Raw genomic sequence first — 16,564 nt, forward strand, 5'->3', positions numbered from 1 at the left:
TCATTTAAAAAAAATAAAATCTTGAAAATATTAATGCGCCACATAACGTCTTCATTAACGAGGTGTTTTGTTTAATAGTTTTTACTTTAAAAGACTTATTTGATTACAACTCCGTCATTTTTTTCACAAAAATTTTCCAAAAATTGTTTTCATATTGTTTTTTGAAAATATTTCTATTTACTTGGCATTATGTTATTGTTATATTTAATACGTCTAAATTCTTAAGAAAAAAGATGTTTCTATATTACAAAGTTACAGTGAAAAAAAATTTTTAAATTCAAAAAGCTGTAAAAACGTTGTATTGAGAAAAAACTAATTTCGTTTTTGTAATTAACAAATGAAATATACATGCGGTTATAATTACATTGACATATTATATTAGGATAATTATTTATGAATGATAAATTTAACAATAAATTACTTTTCACAGAAAACGTTATGGAAAGATTTCATTTTCTTTCATACATTTTTGATAATATTTATCTTTAGTCTAGTTACTGAGTACATGTTTATTGCAGTTTCAAGAGTAATAGTATTTCATTTTTTACCACGTTTTTATTAACTCGCTTTCATGCCCGACTAGAAATTTTTAGGTGAGACCTACAGGGCCCTTATTGAGTTGCCCTATAGGGACCCCACATAGGGATGTCACGCTAAGACCTATTGGGCTTTTATTAGGCAGTCACAGCTGGGCCCCCATAGAGAAATCCTGAAGATATCCCACTAGGGCACCCCTGTTAAAAAAAAATATTAAAATGAGAAAAAAAATAAGATAATTTTAATTAAATCTGAAATGTAATTTAATGTACTAGGAGCATTACTTAGAAGTGTACATGATTTATATTGATAAAAAAATCCCGGTGACTGCTGGGCTCGAACCTGCAATCCTTCCGATTCAAAGTCTTTGATGCTATCTACTGCGCTGATCCACGTTTGCGAACGCACGAGTGTAAATAGTATATTTATTATGATACCAAAGAATAACAGATGAAGAAACAAGAAATGATATTCGGAGTGTATTGAAAAAATTTTCAGCTGCCGTTTAAAAAAAAAAAATATTTTTATTTTTTACGGCCAAAATGGGGCACCCTTTAAGAAAGGTGAAAAAATGTTTTTTATTTTAACCCGGGTTTTCCCACGTAGGTCCCACACAGAACCCAATGGAAAAAAATTACAATAATTTTTTAACTTCCTTCTAAGAAAATTGAAATTATTTAAAAATTCGGGAAGTTATTGGTTTCGGTCCGATTTGCAAAAACCGAATTTCTATCAGATTTTGACGTTTTGAGGTTCTAAGAAGCTATCCTAAATAATTTCACGATGATGTCCGAGTGTATGTATGTGTGTACATACGTACGTACGTACGTATGTATGTAAATATTCATAACTATTGAACGGATGAACCGTTTTTTATCTTTGAGGTGTCATTCGACGCGGTTTGTTAATATCTTGAAGCTGTAAAAATTTAAGCTTAATCGGTAGGGTGCGTTCGGAGATATTTCAACAATAAAATTTTTTCAAAAATGTTTTTTATTTAATGCTTGTTTCTTTTTCTTGCTTTTTGATTCAGTCATTTTAATATTATTTTCTGATGCAAATGGTTCAGAGTTTTGAAATAAAATAGACAAAATTTAATAAGGACAATATATGGTGACTTACTGAAATATTGAAAGAAACTAAATTAACTAACCAATAAAAAAAAAAAAGAAAAAAAAATTTCAAATATTTAAAATACGAATATACTTTTTACATTAATAATATTTAGATTAACTACAACATTGAATGATTAAAGTACTCTGAGTACTTAACAGATCTACTTCTGAGGTTAGGACTCATAATTATAAATATGCGGTCATTTATTGGATTTTGATAAAATCAGAAGTTCAATAGATGACCGAATGAATTTTTTACTGAGTAAACGATCTCTGACAGATCCAATAATTGACCGGTCTTGAAATAATATTAAAATTCATAATTTTCCAACTATTCATAAAAGTTGATATCTGATCTTCAACTAACGTAATAACACAAAAATATTTAATATTTAACCAATTAATGTCATTAAATTCATAATAAAAAGTACTCACCTTTCAAGTGTACCCTAGTTATTTTTGACCGGTTTATGGTTAGACTCGTTGTAAACAAACACATAATATATGGCTGTGTTCGCTGGTATTTTTTTTTGCGCAGGCGCTCTCAATTTTAATCTGCGTATGCTCAAAAAAAAGAGATAGCTATTATTAACTTCCCGCTATGAAAATTGCAAATTTTCAAAAAAAGGGAAGTTATTGGTTTCGATCTGATTTTCGAAAATCGAGTTTTCATCAGATGTCGATGTTTTGAGGTCCTCGGAAGCTATTCTATTTCTGGGTGGACGTCCGTGTGTCTGCGTGTGTGTGTGTGTGTGTGTGTGTGTGTGTGTGTGTGTGTGTGTGTGTGTGTGTGTGTGTGTGTGTGTGTGTGTGTGTGTGTGTTTGGATGTATGTGTATATATGTAAACTTTTTATGTCCGACGATATCTTTGGAACGAATCAACCGATTTGAACTTACTTGGTCTATATATACTAAATCTATATATAGATTTTCTGAGACAAGTCCTGCTTTTCAACCGATTTTCTTAGACAGTGACAAGTCCTGGTTTTCCATAGATTTTCTCAAATATTGACGTCCTAATAATCTATAAATTTTCTATCGATTTTCTCACACGCTGTCCTGATTAAAAGAAACGATTTGAAATGTTGAATGCCCATAAAAAGGGTGATTCAAAAGTATTCAAAGTTCTCAAAGGCATTAAAAAATATTTCAAATTATTTTTTTCTAATTGTTTTAAATCGTTTCTTTTAATAAGAGTGACAAGACTTGATTTTTTATGGATTTTCTTAGACGGTAACAAGCCCTGATTTTTATAGACTTTCTAAAGGAATTCTTTGAAAATTCTTAGAAATTCTTGAACCCAACATTTTCTTTTTGAAGATTTACTGTCAGTAAGTAAGTAGCAGAGTAAATTTGTATCATCGGGAATCTGGATATTCGGGATCTAAATAATTGGGTTTTGGATCATCAATATATCTGCCTCATTGGGATAATTTGTGTGATAGACATCCACCCATTTGTCTGTTTACTCACAATGTGTCATATCTGACTCCAAAATTAACCTATCATAATATTAGTTTCAAAATATTAATAAAAATATTTCTGCTGAGTTGCATTTCGTGAAGAGAACTTATTTGGATCCCGAATCTAGTGAATAATATCCTATTTGGGTTTCAAAAGGAACACAGGGAAAATACAATCGGGTAAATTGCATACCAAATTTTTTCTGTACAGATACGCTCCACGAAATGCGATTTAGCAGACATATTTTTATTAATATTTTTAAACTAATAATACTATAGGTTAATTTTCAAGTCATATATGACACATTGTGAGTAAATAAATAAATAAATAATAGCCATCTTTTTTTTGAGCATGCGCAGATTCAAATTAAGAGCGCCTGCGCAAAAAAAAAATGCCAGCGAACACGGCCTGTATTTAATTGCGGTTGTCAATGCACAATGCTCTGCGCAATTTTTTAGTGTGAAGATTAGGGAAAGGGGGGGGGGGGGCAAGAAGGGGTAGGGTAGGCAAAACGGGGTACCCCCAAAATTTGATAAGAAAAAACTTTATATTTTAAATGGTTTTTAAACATTTCAACATCACTTCTTTAAATATAATTAAGCGTTACTTTGAATTTTTTTTGATAAACTTTTTCAAAAATCAATTGTCAGTTGAAGAATATTAATGACGTTTGTTTTATGATAAAAACTATTAAAAATTTTTTTTCTTCTTTTGTATCCAATAAACATGTAAAATATAATTTTTTTTCATGTTAATTACTTTAAAAAAAATCGGTCTGTCAGTTGACCCTGCGGGCCAGCCCCAAAACTTCCCGCTGTTTTCGAGCTCTTCGAGCTCGCAAATACTTTTGTATGCCATTGTTTTGTAAAAAACCATTTTTTAGCATTTCTTTCTTCCACGATATCTCGCGAACGAATCAACCGATTTTGATGGTTGAGGTGGCAATCGACGCGTTTTATCAAGTTCTAAAGCTGGTCGAATTTTGAAATTGATTTTCTCAGCCGTTTTTGAGAAATTTCAAAAAAACCAAGGAAAAAATTTTTTTTGAATTCTTTCGTCAACGGTTTCTCTTGAACGAATGAACCGATTTTGATGGTTGAGGTGGCATTCGACGCGGCTTATAGAGTTTTAGAGCTGATTAGATTTTGGAATCAATCCATCGAGCAAATTGGAAGTTATCCAAATAAAACATTTTTGAAAAAATTTTATTTTTGAAATATCTCTGAACGCACCCTACCGATTAAGTTCAAATTTCTACGGCCTCAAGACATTAACAAGCCGCGTCGAATGACACCTCAACGATCAAAATCGGTTCATCCGTTCAAGAGTTATGAATATTTACATACATACATACGTACGTACGTACGTACGTACGTACACACATACATACACTCGGACATCATCGTGAAATTAGTCAGGATAGCTTCCTAGGACCTCGAAACGTCGACATCTGATGGAAATTCGATTTTCGTAAATCGGACCGAAACCAATAACTTCCCGAATTTTTGAAAATTTACAATTTTCTTAGCGGGAAGTTAAAAATTCAACTTAATCAAATTCGTTTAAAATCCAGAAACTGTATTTTTTTACTTTTTTTAGGGGGTACCCCACTTTGCCCGCAGAAATGCAAAATTTTTTTTTTCAACGATAACTGAAAATTTCTTCTATTTACTTTGAATATCATTAAAAAAAAAAAAGATTTAGCGTATTTGAGCCCTCGAAAACTTGGCATTTCCTTAAGTACCCCCTTTTGCCCCTCCCTCCCCTAAATACTATATTTTATATTAAAATTACATCTAATACCAAAAGACCTTTGTAAGATATTAATTACTTAGCTTTTATACACATCGGTCAACTAATTGATGTCCGGTCAACAATTGATGCATTTACCCTACTTTTTTTTTGTACTATGACAAAAATTGTTTAGGGAAACATTAATATTAAACACTAATGTCGTAGTGTAAGTGTAATAACGGATATACCCTATATGACTATCGTTACCCTGTTAATTTACAGCGGGTAACCCGTCCCATAAATGCTTCAAGTTGGGAATATAATCATTCTGACATAAATTTCTTTCCAGGGACACTACAAGTGGTGGGCGGATCTAGTGGCAAGCACCGAACTACTCCCGCTGCTGTTGCCTAGCACCATAACTTCGGATCCTATGTACTTATCTTTTCTTCCAAAAATTTTTTCTCTGAGTTTAAATCTTGATGCTAGCCAACAGCAGTAAGAGTAGTTCAGTGCTCGCCGCTAGATCGCGCCCACAGCTTGTAGTGTTCCTGGTAAGAAACTTATGTCAGAATTATTATATTCCCAACTTGAAGTATTTCTGGAATGGGTACACCTCAGTTATTTAACAGAGTGACAAAACGGTTTTTTTTAACTTCCCGCTAAGAAAATTGAAAATTTTCAAAAATTCGGAGTTATTGGTTTCGATCCGATTTTCGAAAACCGATTTTCTATCAGATCTTGACGTTTTGAGGTTCTAGGAATATTATATTAGTGGTAACTAGAAAAGGATAAGTATGAAAAAATAGTAATCTTAACTGGTATGTAAATAGTTTCTTGTACTATATCATAGTGCCCAAACCTATTTGAAAGTAGTAATATAAACTAAACATTACTAACATTTTTTGTTTTGTTATGGTAACTATTTAATATTATTTCTCAGAACTTATATACTTCAACAATAATGATAGCAATACTTTTTTAATTCACCCCTTCAAATTATTTTAGTTTGTTTATCATCCAATAGTTTCTGTAACTACTTTTAATAATCAACGCAACTACTCTGATAATGTAGTCACCGTTTTTCACTACGCTTAAATAGTTTCTCCAACTACTAATAAGTAGATCGATTGAACTGTGATACGTTATTTTAATTAACATTAAAATGGTGATTAATAAAACCATTATTAAATAATTCGCCTAATGTATTAACGATTGTTAAAAGTTTGAAGACAAACGTGTAGTTAAAATCACTAAGATAAAATTATTATACTGCAATATACATCAAGCGAACATAATTTTTACTTATTTAAGAAAATTTCTGCGTTTCTTGACCGTTTCGAGTTTGCTTCGGTGAAATTGTAATTTAATTTGAAAAATAAACATTATTAGATTTTATTCTCCGTGTTGCATATGTCGTATCCACATTAATTATTTACATTAGACTATTGTCACTTGTAAAAGTTATTTAAAAAAATGATCATGTACAAAATAAATTGTATATTTTATCAACACCAAACTATTTTAAGAATATTTCCAGGATAGAGGGGTGGGGAGTGTATAGCTTTAACCCGTCAGCACTCGTGTGTGTGCTAGTATTTCACTGGCGCTGCAACGACGCCCTTAATAATAGGCTGAATGTTATTGTGTGAAAAAAAATCTCAGCGCCAGTGCTGACAGGTTATCGGTATTCACTACTGTTCACCCCTTCCGCATTCCTTTATTTTGTCGATTTATATGAGAATATATCAGATTTTACCAGAATCCTGTAAGCTATATATTAAATCTCTCACCAACAACATCATTTTTTTTTATTTGGCAACAACAGCAAAACTAATATATAAAATTAAAAAATTATTGATTCTTTAAAAGATTCAAAAGTAAAATTATAATTGTTTTTATCTCAAAATTAACTTTAAAGCTTTTATAAAGAAAATTGAAATAAGCAAGCACTCAATAATATTTTCGATTCTTTTTCTGTATGAATTATTACAAAAGAAAAGTATTTAAAAAAACACACTTGTAGAGAATTTAAAAAACTACAGGCGCATTATTGAAAAATATAATTTTTTAAATAATTTATCTATTAAAAACATGGAAAAATATAACTTGCAAATTGCAAGATCGATACCGTGACAATCGATCCGTATTACATTGATTTTTTTTTTTTCGTAAGCAGGCCTAACAATGTGTAAATAAATATTTAAAATTAAAAGTATGTCATATAATTTTTCATACCAAAGTATACATAAACTTTTCACTCTTTTTTGCTATAGGTACTGGCAGTCAAATGATTAATAAAGAGAATTTTCGCACACTGAGAGAAAAAAATGGGTTCTCAATCCCGGCCATCCCTAACCTAGCCTTAGCCTTTACAATGATTACCCGGGCTTGGGCCAAGACTGGGTAACCTAGCCTTGACCATTCAATGGCCAGCGAAATTTGGACCAAGACTGGGTGCTCCTGCCTTGGCCGTCCAATGGCAACCCAGACTTGGGCCAAAGTAAGATTACCCAAGTTTGGCTATACCTATGGTTTAATAAGTAGATCATATAAATGTATCAGTTCAACATTAGTAGTTTCGTCGAATAGCTATCGTTTGAACCCAGCAATCAGAAGGACGGCAGTTTGCGCCCGGAGCCCAGCAGAATTTTCACCGAGTTTTTTTCACATTAATTACCTCCCTTAGATAGTTTAAACGTTAATGATCATGAACTCTACAAGTTTAATAATAATAATTTTTTTTTAATTTATAACAGGGTGTATCTCAACCATGCCAAGTTTGGCCCCTTTATTAATTGGTCTCAATAAGGGCGCCACTGGAAGATAAGACTCGGCCTTCCAGAACCGGAGATGTTATTTTTGAAAATCAGGGTCGTTGGAATTGATAAGAGTGAGGAAATTGAGGGATTAAATTTATTTTACACACAAGTCGATTTTATGTAATTATTAACTTTTATTTATCAATTGAAAACTTTGCCCACCGGGCTTTTATATTTCTTATAATTATTTTTAACAAGTTTGTCCACCGGACTTTTATTCTTAACAACTATTTAAATAAAATTTGTCAACCGGACTTTTTTTAATTACGACGAACGAGTCCCCTGGACTTTTATAAATAAATTGGCCACCGGCCTGGTCCCCTGGATCTTTTAAATAAAATTAGTCCCCTGGACTTTTACGATTAATTGGCCACCGGCCTGATCCCCTGGATCAAATAATTAAAATAGTCCCCTGGACTATCAATGTATACTATCGTATTACCACCAAAACTATATAGATGTCGTTAGACTAAGTTTATCGGCTAGAAGTAATGTGGATACGGCAATGCAGCATGGGCCTGACGGCCATACTGACATTGCGGCGTCCGAAACAACTATTGCCAATTGTACTATTCCCGCAATGGTTGAATCATCTATGCATACAATTTTATAACCTATAAAAATCGTCGATACCATACATGATGGCGTTTACGCCCATGCTGGCATAGTAATATCCGCAAAATATTTCTTACCGTGTACCTAATTATAATTTAAAATTGATCGATTCAATTTTTTCGAAGATATTCGAAAAAAAAAATCTGTCAATCGGTTGACCCTGCGGGCCAGCCCTAAAACTTCCCGCTGTTTTCGAGCTTCTAGAGCTCGAAAACTTTGTCGAGAATACATTTTCGAGCTCTTCGAGCTTCGTCGTTTTTGAGATATTTCAAAAAAAATAAAAAAATTTTTTTTTTTTAATACTTTCGACAACGATTTCTCTTGAACGAATAAACCGATTTTGATGGTTGAGGTGGCATTCAACGCGGCTTATAAAGCTCTAGAGCCCAGTCCATTTTGGAATCAATCCATCGAGCACATTAAAAGTTATCAAAAAAAAACATTTGTAAAAAAATTTTATTTTTGGAATATCTCTGAACGAGCCCTACCGATCAAGCTCAATTTTCTTACAGCTTCAAGATATTGACAAGCCGCGTCGAATGAAACCTTAAAGTTCAAAATCGGTTCATCCGTTCAAAAGATACAGGTATTTACATACGTACATACGTACGTACATACATACATACATGCACTCGGACATCATCGTGAAATTAGTCAGAATAGCTTCCTAGGACCTTAAATCGTCGACATCTGATGAAAATTCGATTTTCGTAAATCGGACCGAAACCAATAACTTCCCGAATTTTTGAAAATTTACAATTTTCTTAGCGGGAAGTTGAAAACGTTTTTTACCATTTTTATCTTTATCGATATCTCCGGAACGGATTAACCGATTGAGACAGCTGAGCTGGCAATCGCCGCATTCTTTGGAGATCTAGAGCTGATTAGATTTTGGAATTGATTAATCTAGTCGATTTTGAGAAATTTCAAAAAAACTAAAAATAAAATTTTTTTTTAATTCTTTCGACAACGGTTTCTCTTGAACGGATGAATCGATTTTGATGGTTAGGGTGGCATTCGATGCGACTTATAAAGTTTTAGAGTTGATTAGATTTTGGAATCAATCCATTGAGTATATTACAAGTTATCCGAAAAAAACTTTTTATTTTGGCAATATCTCCGAACCCAACGTACCGATCAACCTCACTTTTTCAAAACTTTTAGGAATTAATACGTCGGGTCGAATGCTACCTTGGAGATCAAAATCGGTTCATCCGTTTAAAAGTTACAGAATTTACATACGTACGTACGTAGGTACACACATACACACGTACATACACTTGGGCATCATCTTGAAATTCGTCAGTATAGCTTCCTAAAACCTTAAAACGTCAGGATCTGTTAGAAATTCGGTTTTCGAAAATTGGACCGAAACCAATAACTTCTCTTTTTTTTTTAGGTAGATTTTTTAAAAAATCTAGGTATTGTATTTATCCTCATGGTCGATTTTTCAAGGAATTTTGTCACAACCTATCATAATTAGTTGAGTAGAGTTCGAAAATACCATTCGTTGAAAAATTTATTTATGTATGTGTATATATATGTGTATATATATATATATATATATATATATATTAGGGTGTCCGTTATTTACCAAATTAGATTTTTTTACTTGGGTATGATATAAATCATATATTTGTGATCCAAAAATAATAAAAAAAAATAAAAAAGTTTATTCTAATGGTGTTTAACCCTGCCTAAGTAATGATACATTCTCATTTCAGTACAATGAGAAAAATGTAATTACTTGCTTAACAATGAGTGCACAGTAATGACTAATACATATTTTTGTAGGAAATTTCCCGCTCTTCAAAAAAGGTCTCTTATGTTTTTTTCGGGAATCCCACTGTTTAAGAGATATTGAAAGCCAAAGTTAGATTTGTTTAAAAAAATTTGCGTTTTTGTTTGAAATTTTATAACTCTCTAACACCTAGACATAAAATTAAGCGCTGTAAACTTTCTTGTGGGAAATTTAGTGCTCTTCAAAAAAGGTATCCAACACTTTTTCCCTAAATCCAACCATTTGAGTGATATCGAAGCTCAAAGTTGATAGATTTAAAAATGAATGTTTTTCGATTAAAATTCTATAACTCTCCAGCAAACGAATATTTACGTAGGCTTTTAACAGCTTGACGTCGGAAATTTACCGCTCTACAAAAAAGAATTCTTCAATTTTTTTGACAAACTCAACCGTTTAAGAAATATTTAAGCTTTAAGTTGAAAGAAAAGTTTCACAAACCAACACAAAATTTTGCTCTGATGATATAAAAATTTATTTTTATAGGCGCCTAGAATCCTTATCGGATCCTAATGAAATTTTTTACACTTATTCTATGGGCGATTATCACGGTCAAGTTCGAAGATGGGCTTAATCGTTCGATCAGTTTAGAAGTTATATCCCTAGCAGACCTGATTTACCGTAAATTTACGGTAATTTTACCGTAAATCTACCGTAGAATACCGTGATATTCGAGTAGATTTACAGTAAATTACGGTAAACCCACCGTAAATTACGGTAAAACCATCGTAAATTACGGTAAAACCACCGTAAATTACGGTAAATCCACCGTAATTTACGGTAAATCGGCATTTTACGGTGGATTACCGTAATTTACGGTGGGTTTACCGTAATTTACCGTAATTTGGGTCTGTTAGGGATCTGTTTGAAATTTCCTCGATTTTGTGAAAAAATCAGTTTTTATCCACTTTCAAGTTTATATAATTTTAAAACTAATACTCATATACAATTTCCATAAAAAATATCTGAAACCTTGTCTAATAACCTTTAATTTTTTATCTTAAATTTTATGTTTTAACCATTTCTTCTAATAATTTTACAACCTTGACAATTTTAATGGAATTAAAAAATGTGAAAAATATAGTTTTCATTCCACATTACTTATGTATGTCCCATTATAATCCAATTTCATCAATTGTATTTTACTAGGAACAAAATAACCTCTAAATTTCACTGCTGTTTTATATTTTGAAAATATTTATTTTATTTCTCATGATGTTTTAAACGTACCTGTACGCTCTATAACATATACTTAAGGCCGGGCCGCACCTAACGAAATCCTGAATTTAAGAATTCTAATTATTTATTAAATAATTATTATAACAGTAATTTTCTTAGCTTCCGACTAAAAGCCGAAGACGAACTTCCTCGGAAGATTTTCATCATCCGAGTCCCATAAATATTCAAAAAGTAATTAGAATTCTTAAATTCAGGATTTAAGAATTCTAATCATTTATTAAAGTCCTCCCAGAGAGTAAATCGCCGTCGGGAATTGTCGAAAATGTTGGGTTTGTAATGTTAATTTGTAGTAACGGCGTGAGATTAGACTTGTTTTTCCATAGTGGGGGTGAAAACCGACGGCGACTTACTCTCTGGGAGGACTTTAAATAATTATCATAACAAACAACATCAATGAGATAATCTGAATAGTCCTCTTAATCATATAGGATTAAATCAAAATTCAGATTTTTTTTTAGTTTTTTTTTTAGGTATATTTTTTGTTTGGTACATCTTTATATATAAAAATTACGTGTCACGTTGTTTGTCCGCGATGAACTCCGATTTTACTGAACCGATTTTAAATTTGATTTGCACACCGTGTGCAATTTGATCCAACTTGAAAGATAGGATAGCTTACATCTCAATTTATAGTCGCAATATTATTTTATTGCAAATTATTTGTCTATTATTTGTCAATCACAATTATCTGTAAGCTCTAACCGATTCTAACAGATGACGACATCTGTTGAGTAGATTGAGTAAGTATTCAATAGATGGCGCTATGTTAGAAATACAAACGTTTTAAAGCCCTCCTAGAGAGTAAGTCGCCGTCGGTTTTTACCCCCATTATAGAAAAAGAAGTCTAATCTCACGCCGTTACTACACATTAACATTACAAACCGAAAAGTTCCGACAATTTCCGACGGTGATTTACTCTCTTCTAGGAGGACTTTATATAAGCTACAATTTGTTTATTACATTCACATGTAATCCGAGTTGGAAAGAGATACAAACTTTACTATTACCAGGACAACAAGCAATTCATTGCCATGACATAATTGCACGTGTGTTCAAACAAAAATTGAAATCCTTAATTGATTTTATTGTTAAATATTCAGTTTTTGGTATCACACGTTGTTGGTTGTATTCGATTGTGGCAAAAGCGAGGTTTGCCTCATGCCCACATTTTAATTTGGTGTGGGTTCGAATTGGTCTGGGTTCGATTCCCAGCTCGGGCTATCTATATTTTTCTCAATTTATCTATAAATTGTCTTATTGAGAAGGTTATTTGCATGTTTGCATGTTTAGGTTTCCACTATATTTAAATATACAGTCGACTGTCTAAAGGTTCCCGCTGTCGATAGGTTCCAAGATACATTGCTTAAAAGTTCCCGGATATTCCCCCACCCGCTTTCTCGAGTGAAGAATCACAATTCAGTTTTCAAGCGCTAACTTTAAACGCACGTTCTTTTGAGGTTATGTTTACTGCGCAATGTGTTCGTATTAGCGTGCGCCTCGGCGCTCGAGGGAAATATATTGTAAAGGAAGTGCTGATGGTGGGGAGGGAACCTTTAGGCAATGGTCCTGTCCCGACGTGGAACTTTTAGACAGAGTCGACTGTAGTGGAAACCTAAACATGCAAATAACCTTCTCAATAAGACAATTTATAGATAAATTAAGAAAAATATAGATAGCCCGAACTGGGAATCGAACTCAGACCAATTCGGTATCGCGCCGAGTGCTCTACCAGTTGAGCTATCCGGCACTATACTATATTCCGTTCAATTTGATCTATAACTTATTGAGCCACACCGTCCATCGTACGGTAATACACCATTCAAAAATTGTGGAAACCTAAATATGCGAACATGCAAATAACCTTCTCAATAAGACAATTTATAGATAAATTGAGAAAAATATAGAAAGCCCGAACTGGGAATCGAACCAAGACAAATTCGGTATCGCGCCGAGTGCTCTACCAGTTGAGCTTTCCGGCACTATACTATATTCCATTTTATTTGATCTATTACTTATTGAGCCACACCATTCGGTTCAATATGACAAGAACCTTAGCCACAGCAACGCGTGGCTGGGTCTGCTAGTTACCTATATAATGTTTTGTCAAATCAACTATCTGAAGTTCTCTATCGAAAATATTCGTCGATTTTTTTTACCCTCACTCTTAGAAAACGAGCTTAATTCCATATCATTACTATCCATTAACATTTTTCATAAGATATGTATGTATAAAACTTTTTATATAGATTAATTGGAAAATCTACCTTACATTTCGGCTGCCGAATGGCATTTTTTAATTTTAAATTTTCTTAGCGGGAAGTTAAAATAACAACGATTTACTTCATTATTTTTGTTTGTTGTTGTTTATTACTTGAATTTTCGCAATGGAAGGTGCGGCATTACTATTTTCGAGCTTGAAGAGCTTAAAAATATATTCACAATCATGTTTTCGAGCTCAAGAATTCGAAAATAACGGGAAGTTTTCGGGCTGGCCCGCAGGGTCAGGCAGTTCTCAGATTTCTTTTTTTTTCAACTGTTTTATAGTTTATGTTGAAGTTTACACGAATAAATAAATGAGAAATTTAATATAAATTCACGCATGCAATAATTTTTTTCGACTTATAAAAAATAACAGCATTTTGTGTGAATCTTTGATTTATTAAAGTAACCTGTGAATATTCCAAAATTAAATCATAATTCGTTGTTGCGCAGCCTTTTACCAATATTATATGTGAAAGAATAAGAGTTTCTAAAAACTTATTCGAGTTATCGACCGTCATGGTTCAAATATACTCATTACTCATTATTTTATGCTACGTTTCAATAACCACGGTAATTATGAATACTAACTCGTTTGAACATTTAATTTACTTATGCTCGTAAAAGAAATAATTTCACTTGATTTTTCTTTGTGACTCCACAATTATTCGTGACTACTATGCTGTTAGTAGCCGGTCGGCAAAAAGTTATCATAAAGATAACGTTTTTTGGATCCCCGATGAAAAAAGTTTTTGTCTAATTATATATGATCATTTATATAATCATATATAATTATACATGATTATACATGGGATCATATATAATTATATATAAGCCCGTACATAATTAGATCTGATCATACCTGGCTGTTCGAAACCCCAAAACATGGAAATAACGGTAAAATATTTTGATGCGCGAGATGCTTGCGCATTGGACGTAGCTAAACGTTTGAATTGAATTAGAGTGTCAAATATTAGCATAGACAATAACTTTAGAGAAATTTAGAGCCAAATTAACGTAATTATGCATCGACATGATTTTTACGTTTTTAAGTATCAGAATTCATGATCAAAGTCAGGACAACAAAAAAAATTTTTTTTTGTTGACCTGTGCAATGATTATTACATACAATATACAACATACCCGGGAAAAAATGATCCCGGGTCAAAAATAAAACTTGATTCAGGCTTGCTTCGCCTTATTTTCTTTTGAAGTTATCGATTTGCCGACGATTTTTTGATAAGATCTCGACTTTTTCGACTTAAATTTAATTTTTTTCAACTTTTTGAACTTTTTTCATCTTAGTTTCAACTTATTCGTCTTTACTTTGAGCACGATAATCATTCACATTACTTTTGACTTGCTAAACCAAGTCGAAAAAAAGTCATTTATTCGCCTTAATATATAAAAATTATTTCACCTTAGTTCTTACTTTTTCGCCTTACATTTTAAGTCGAATAAGTCTAAACCAAGTCAATTTCGACTTGATTTCAACTTTTTCGTCTTAAATCGTGGCTAAGTAAGCCAGTTAAGTCTAAACCAAGGCGAAAACTTAATATATTTCATACCTCCATAAAAATAGTCGAGTTTGTCTTCTGAAAAACGGTTCCACATTTCGACTTGGTAAACCAAGTCTAAATCAAGTTTTATTTTTGACCCGGGATCAGATCTGATCAGATATGAACAGTAGGGTGTCCGTTATTTCCCAAATCGATTTTTATTTACCGATCGCCCCCTGAATCTTTAGTTTATGACCTAAAAAAAAATATCCATGTGAAAATTAAGAGCCTCATTGTGTTGGATATTTTTTTTTAGGTCATAAACTAAAGATTCAGGGGGCGATCGGTAAATGAAAATCGATTTGGGAAATAACGGACACCCTAATGAACAGGCATGAGTCTTCAGGTTTGATCAGATATGAAAAATGACCGGGTCTGACCAGACCTGGCCAGGCATGTTCAGGTTTGATCAGGTATGTTCATGTCTGTTCATGCCCATCCGGGTAAAAAAATTATAGATAAAAAATGGCCGTATATAATTATACACTTATCCAAAAAATTAAAGGAACAAAGAAATTTTATAAATTTTTTAGTGATTTTTCGAAGGCTGTATTTTCGTGAAAAATGATCGTATCGAAAAAATAAAAAAAGCAAATTGAAGCTTGAAATTTCTAGTTTAAAGATTTTCCAGCAAAATATTTTTTTGAGCCACGGTTTTTGCGGAATCATAAAAAAACGTCGAGACAAAATTTTTCTAAATTTTTTGGTTTTGCTTTTTAGGTCTACGGGGCCGGAAAAAATTTTTTCAAAAAAACGAATTCATGGCTCGTTTAGGAAATTTATTCAGCTACAATTTGCTTTTTTTTGTTTCTCTGTACAACAATTTGCTGCTGAGATATCAGCCTTTAAATGAAAAAGGATCTTTTTGTCTTTGATTATTGATATCTCAGCAAATAATGGTCGCACAGTAATTTAAAGGGCAGTTAGAGAAACTTGAATAAATTCTTTATAAGCTCCATTTTCGATTTTTTCAGAAAAAAATTTTTTTTCATCCTTGATATCCATTTGAAAAACCCTTAAAAAATGGCCATTTTCTGGTTTTTTAGTCAACTCATCGCTACTCTGGAAATATCGATTGAAAAAATTATGTTGCCAGGTGATTTTACAGATTAATATACCCCTAAAAACCCTGGAAATTTTCAGAGTGATCCAAAAATTCAAAAGTGATAATATCTTGAAAAATTTCATTTTTTAGAGCAAAATTGCAATTATCTCGGTAACTATCAACTTTACATAATTTTATTGTAGAAAATTAAATTTCCGATCAAAATAAATTGGAAAAAAAATTTAAACAACTTCTAACTTTAGCGGGATTAGGCGAGCCTAAGATATCGACCTGAATTTTTTTTTGTTTTCCGAAAATTTTTTTTTTTGTACAAAGAAAAATATTTTTGGTATTTATAATAAAAATTCAAAAAAAG

Source organism: Microplitis mediator, chromosome 3 (assembly GCF_029852145.1).
Source record: "Microplitis mediator isolate UGA2020A chromosome 3, iyMicMedi2.1, whole genome shotgun sequence".
In the NCBI taxonomy this organism is placed as follows: Eukaryota; Metazoa; Arthropoda; class Insecta; order Hymenoptera; family Braconidae; genus Microplitis; species Microplitis mediator.